Raw genomic sequence first — 7,044 nt, forward strand, 5'->3', positions numbered from 1 at the left:
AAGTCGGTGGCCATCGCTCATTGGCAGTGGCCCACCACGAAACCTATATTTTTTAAAAAAATATTTTCTTTCCACAATCCGAAAATCACAGTGGTTTTTCGAAAATCATCTCGGAAAAGCATAGATCTAGGAAATAGGTTTTGAAAATAAGGGCCTCACTTCGTTTATCGGCCAAAAGCTTTCTTTTTGGGGTTTAAATCGAGCAAAAATAATGGAGAAACACTCATGCAAGGACAAAAAGCGATAAAGGTACGAGCTTTTACCTTTTCTGCTTATTTTCTTCTTCGAAAATCACGGTTTTTTGCTCCGATTTGCTTGTAATTTATGCTGTCTATTTCGTATATCAATTAGTGTGTTTACAATGGATTATGATTACATCTATTTATAGGAATAAAAATCTTATTTTTAGACTCTGTTTTTTAGTCCTAGCCGAACTAAACTACCCATGTTTGTTTCTTGTTTGTTGGTGGGTTGTTGCTGAGGGATCTTCGTGCTCTCCTTGCGCCGAAAGAATCGGAGTTGGTGGCATGCGGCGTGGGGCCTTCAAGAACGGCGCTAGGGTTTCTAGAAACCCTTGGGTGCTCGGGTTTGTCTTGGAGCGCTCGAACGGGTCGCAGGCACTGTTGGGTTACAGATGTAACGGGTCACTGCACTTGGACGATTGTTGGGCTTCGTTCTTTTTTGTACTTGGGCCCTGACACAAATGTAAACAAATAAATATGTAAACATGTGTGCACCATATGCAATAAAATATATCATATAATATAAATTATAAATGTAAATATATTATATAATATTAAATGTCGAAATTTGGTGTCTTCGCATATTATGGGCAGGCAATGAGAGAACAAATAGGCGGACGTACCAAGATTCTTAAGGATTTGATCCCTGTTCCAATAAGGTATACCAATGGATACAAAATATTTACACTAAATATGACATATTTCAAACCACTTTTGGACTCAGGGTCAAGGACCCCAGATGTACACTCACTTTGGTAAATCGTAAGTACAAATTAATATATGTTCAAAGATAATTCTCAACCATTTAAACATTGAAGGCTCACACTTTGGTATTCGAACCCGAGACCTCAATGAATAACAACAATTTCTTTACCACCAATATCGCTTGGTTTATGCCCGTGATTATCATTAAAATAATATAATAGGTTAAAAAATTGATAGAGAAATACAATATTTCCCAATTGGATTTTGTATCTTCTTTTCTTTCATGCTGAAGAGAGAGTATTTAGTATTAACATTAGCTTACATGGGATCGCTTAAAACTGAGGAAATATTTGTTACTTTTGAAATTTCAGTAGAAAAAACAAAAATTATTTAAATATTTGTGACTATTTGTGTAATTGATTAATTTTAATTTTATATATTTATTATGTTACATCAATAATCCGTTAAAAGTCTAACGACAGTTAACTCTTAATAATCAAATTTTAATTAAATAAAAAATAATAAAATTAAATATTATATTTTTCAAATTTAATAAAAAATATATAAAACTTAAATGAAAGTTATCAAATTATCTAGTTTATTTTTTTTGTTTTATTTCCAACCACCAAAAACCGGATATCGTAAACAGAAAGTTTATACAAAGAGGCAACCAGCATGACAATTATAACCCTCTAAAGATTCGAATTATCCGCTGAACCCAATGGAATCGACCCTTAGGAGTACTATCAAAAATTACTTTTGGAAAGATAAAAACATATTTTAATAACTTATTATAATACTTTTATATATGAGATATTTACTTTATAAAAATATAAATCTTATATACATTTTAAAATTATAATTTTTTTCTTATTTCCAACGCATATGAGGGGTCCAATATTTCTACGGCTTGTCATATCTTTGAATTCCTAGCAGTCAAAATATTAACTAAAACTAAAGTCAAATATATAACTGTTGGGATTGATAAATTTTGGGTACAAGTGTGAATTACAACAACAAAAAACTGATTTAAGGAAGTTTTTTTTAAGTAAGAATTTTACTAGTGTGATAACACGCAAACATTATTAGGGGTCTTATTAAAAAACTTCTATAAATTTAAGTGAAAGAAAAAGAGTACACCCAAAATAATGTCAAGAGACTAGATCCAAACCTTACTAGAAGAAACTAAACCCGAGATACAATCCAACAACCAACTACAATATGATGTAACAGCCAGTACCAAAATCAACAAAGCACAGCCAGCCAAAAAAAAAAAAAACTACCCACTTCACTACACCAGGAGGCTGACAACTCCCAACGACCTAAAACCTACCCATCCAACCCAGCAACTAACTAGAGCCACCAACCTTTAGGGCAGGCGATAAAATGCCAACTGCCAGTTTAGTCAAATGATTGGACAAAGAGTTACACCTTTTTGGGATAAACTTATCTGCAAACTTTTTCTTGGAGTATCAAAGCCACGATAGGTTGTAACAGTGACACCCAATCTGTCGGAATAGATGATGGAATCGAAAACCAGTTTACCACTATGACACAATCGCTCTCAACTACCAGTCCAAATTCCTCAAACCACTTTGAGTCCATGAGCATCTTGATTGCATAATCGACTGTCAATATCTCTTCTTGTACAAAGATCCACATCCAATTGGAACTGAGAAGGACAACAACGATTTTCCTTTATGATCACGAAGAATTTATTCAATGCCTCCAATGCTGCCATCCACCTTCATAGCTCTATTCACGTTCAACTTGAGAGTGCCTCTTGAAGGCGGAAGCCAAGATGGATAGAATTGCCCAATCTTGTTCTTCAAAAAAGCATCGGCCACAAGAGATAAATCTGTAGTCAAATCCTCCAAGCTGAAAGGAGCTCTTGAGAATTTGGATTTCAACCAGCAAGATATTCAAAATTTTACAAGAAACACCAACTGCAACATATCTAGCTTCTTTCTATTAAAAAATAAATCATTTCTATGTAACCATATTGTCCACATAATCGCAAATGGGAGGGTGCTCTAAATAGTCTTTTGCTGCATTCTCTCAGGGAAAGTTTCACTCCACACCATCAGAAAACTTATAGGATCATTGGAAAATGTTATCGAGACGCATTACACAGCGAGGAAGGCCCCCCCCCCCCCCCCCACAAAAAAAAAACTCTATAGGAAACAAAACAAGAGAATAATAAATGTTTGAATGATTCAAGGAGTGGCATATAGAGGGGCAATTAGAATCCGATGATAGGACTATCGCTCTTCTTTCAAGTTCCACTCTGACTGAAATTCTCCGGTAAAGCACGTGCCTAACAAAAGACTTAACTTTAAACGATACAATTCCCAGCCAGAGGGACTTCTAATTAAACTCTGCTGAACCGCAGGGTAATGAAGGTAAGCTGTCGATTTTACAAAATATAGCCCATCACTGGAGCTGTGCTATTTAATCTGTTTGAGTTTGAGGTCGGATCCAAAAAATTGTCAAGAAGATGAAACAACACTTCCCATTGAGTCCTTTCCGGTCAAAAAATTCCACTAAGCGCCACCCATTTCAGTTTTAGTACCAAAATCGACCACCAACCCTTCTTTTTTCGAAGTTAACGCGAAGATTCTCTGAAAAAGATCCTTAACAGGACGATTCCCTATCCATACATCTTGCCAAAACCTAATAGCTCTGTCATCTCTACCCTGTAACTAGAAAAGATCCTTTAACTTGAAATCATCTCCAGCACCGGTAAAAGTATTAAGGAATCCTCGCCAAATCCAAGACACCCCATACGGATGGAAACTTGGGAGAGGATGACGAGGAGGTGAGGTTATATTTAGCAACGATAATTTGTTTCCAAGAGCTCACAGATTCTTTGCCAAACCTCCAACACCATTTTCTGAGAAGACCATTATTTTTTAGCTTTAGGTCCACTATCCCTAAACCTCCACACTTGACTAATTTATAGAACATCACTCCAACTAATCCAGTGAATCCACTTCCTTTTCGACGGACCACCTAGAGGAATCTCAAGAATATACTGTTCAGTTTGTTGTAGACTGAAACTGGCATTTTGAACAGAGATATGAAATAAACTGGTAGATTAGATAGAACTGACTTGATAAAAGATATTCTGACTCCAAAAGAAAGTGCAAAAGACTTCCACCCCGCTAGCCTGTTGTCAACTTTCTCGGTTATCGGCTTCCACAGAGATCGAGGGTTACATTTTGCCCATAGGGGGAGGCCTAAATAATCTGCTGAAAAACTTCTTGACGAAAATCCAATTCAGTTTGACCAAGCCCACACTTCTTGATCGATAGTGTTGATTCCGAAAATCATGCATTTTTCAAGTTTAACTGAAGACCCAACACGAGTTTGAAAACTCTTTGCACCCTTTTGGCGTTCCGAACTTGAGTCTCGGAAGCCTCACGGGGCATGATTAGATCGTCAGCGTATTGAAGATGAGATATCTCTATACCATATGAACCTTTACCCACTAAGTAGATCCAGAACAAACCAGTATTTTTAGCCTTCTCTATCATCAGATTAAGCGCTTCTCCTACCAAATTGAAGAGCAACGACGGAAGTGGGCACCCCTGCCTAAGATATCTCGCCAAATGAAATCTGTTTGTAGGGGATCCATTGACGAGAACGGAAATGGATGTCGTAGAGATACATTTAAAAATCTAGTTACAACATCACGCGCCAAAACCCATTTCTTTCAAAATCCTCATTAAGAACCCCAGTCGATCGAGTCGTAGGCTTTCTTGAAATCGTTTTAAACACCACACCCAATCTTCCACTTTTCCCATTAAATCAATTGCCTTATTCATGATCAACGTGTAATCTAGAATTTGCCTTCCCAGTATGAATGCAAATTGCAACTTGCTGATAAATGCGCCCAATAATAGTCTTAAACGAATAGCGAACACCTTGCTTAACATCTTATATATCCCCCGACAAGACTAATAGGTATGTAATCCTCAAAGGACTAAGGATTTCATTTCTTTGGAATTAAAGAAATATAAGAGTGGTTCAAGCAATTGTCCAACCCGCCAAAGTAATAGAAATCTTCAAAAAAAAATGCATAATCACCTCCTTTAGATCGGGTCAAATTTTTTTGAAGAATTTGAAGTTGAAACTTCTAGATTCGGGGCCTGATTCCCATTAGAATTTTTTGTCACTTGGAAAATTTCCTTTTCTGAAAATTTGCTCTCCATGAAACACACTTGATCCGAGTTTAACTTAGAGAAAAGGCAATCTGATTTCCAGTACCTCCAAATCAGACTTCGAATTATATACCCGTTGAAAGTAAGACCGAGTAATTTGCTTAATTCTAATCGGATCCTCGACGCACACTCCATTGTCACACAGTGAAACGATAATATTGTGTCTTCTTCTAGAGGATGTGAAATTATGGAAGAAGCATGTATTTCGATCGTCCTCCACTATCCATCTTACTTACTATTTCTGGAGCCAAGATCTATCCTCTTTTCGATACCCTTCCCATAACTTAAATTTAAGGCTCCGAAGTTCCTCAGTGAGAATCTGATTTTCGCCCTTAGTCTGTAACTCAAATTTAATAACGCTGATCTTGTTCTCCAATTCACTGATCACCTTTTGAAAAATCAAAACTCTACTCTTAAGACTAGTCTAGTGATGTTGTCTTGGCAACTTTTAGCACCCTTCCAATTGTAATTCTTCCACCACAACCTTTGACCCCATTAATAGTTGACTTGATAGCTGGCTCAAAACTGATCTCATCAGACTAGAAATTAAAACATCTAAATAGTTTCCTACCCCAATTCACCATTTCCTCCTCTATCAGAACTGCATTATGACCGGATAATGATTTGGACATCAATTTCTAAATAATCAGCAAGAAGACAAATAGGAATTCACTGGAGACTAGGAATCTGTCCAATATAACGAAAGAAGCATTCTCACGATTATTGGACCATGTGAAAACACCCTCATCCTGGTAAATCAATCAACTTTGTAATACCTCAAATTCTGAGTTAGTAGTTTCATGTTTACCCGAGAATTAAGTGGACCCTGTGAATTTTATAATTAAAGTTGTTGGGCCAAGTTTGACTTAATTTGGGTTAGTTTTGGGGTCTAATTAGCTATAAAAAGGGATTTTTAAATATAAAACAAAATTAAAAGGACTAAAAGTGTAATTATACCTTTGATGGAAATGGAAGTTGATTTTGGGGGTTTTATTTGTGTTTGGGAGTGTTTTTTTTATAGCAAAGAGCTATCTCTTCATTTCTCTTCTTCCCTCATTCTACAAGTTTCATAGATCAAAAGGGAAGGTAAGATCATTGTTCTTCACTTCTTTATACTTCAATTGCGTCCTAATTCCTTCCTATAATATACTTTGTGTTACAGGATTCTTGGGTTCCTTGTTTGGCTAGAGAAAGAGTGTAAAATCAACCAAGTTCCATAAATCAAAAGGGAAGGTAAGATCATTGTTCTTCACATCTTTATACTTCAATTGCGTCCTAATTCCTTCCTATAATATACTTTGTGTTACAAGATTCTTGGATTCCTTGTTTGGCTAGAGAAAGAGTGTAAAATCAACCAAGTTCAGAAAGGAAAGTGTTTGCTAGCTAAATGAGGTTCATTTTGCGATTCAAACATCAAAGTAGTGTATTTCTAATCATCTGGAGTACTAAGTAGTCATAAATTAAGATATTTTGCTAAGATTTGGTGAATAGAGCATTTTAGGGTTTATCTTTGATTTCTCAAGAAAAGCCATCTTTGGTGTTCATAATACATTTTTTATGATACCTTAAGACCCTAAACAACTTACTAAAGCTTCAGATTAACTTTAAAAACCAAACCAAGTGGAATGATTTTTGAGTGATTTTTTAGGCTAAATAATCCATTTTAGGGTTTGAGTATCAATATTGGAATAAATAGTATCTATACTAGTTAAATTGGGGTTAAAATTAGGAATTTCATAAGGGAGTATCGATACTGCCAAGGTGAGTATTGATACTATAGGGTGACAACATCGATATTGAGGCCCTTTTTTCACAACATAATGCATTTTTTGTACTCATAGGAGTATCGATACTTGACTTATTGCAAGTGGAGT

This window comes from Hibiscus syriacus, unplaced genomic scaffold, assembly GCF_006381635.1.
Source record: "Hibiscus syriacus cultivar Baekdansim isolate YM2019G1 unplaced genomic scaffold, ASM638163v2 tig00110450_pilon, whole genome shotgun sequence".
Taxonomy (NCBI): domain Eukaryota; kingdom Viridiplantae; phylum Streptophyta; class Magnoliopsida; order Malvales; family Malvaceae; genus Hibiscus; species Hibiscus syriacus.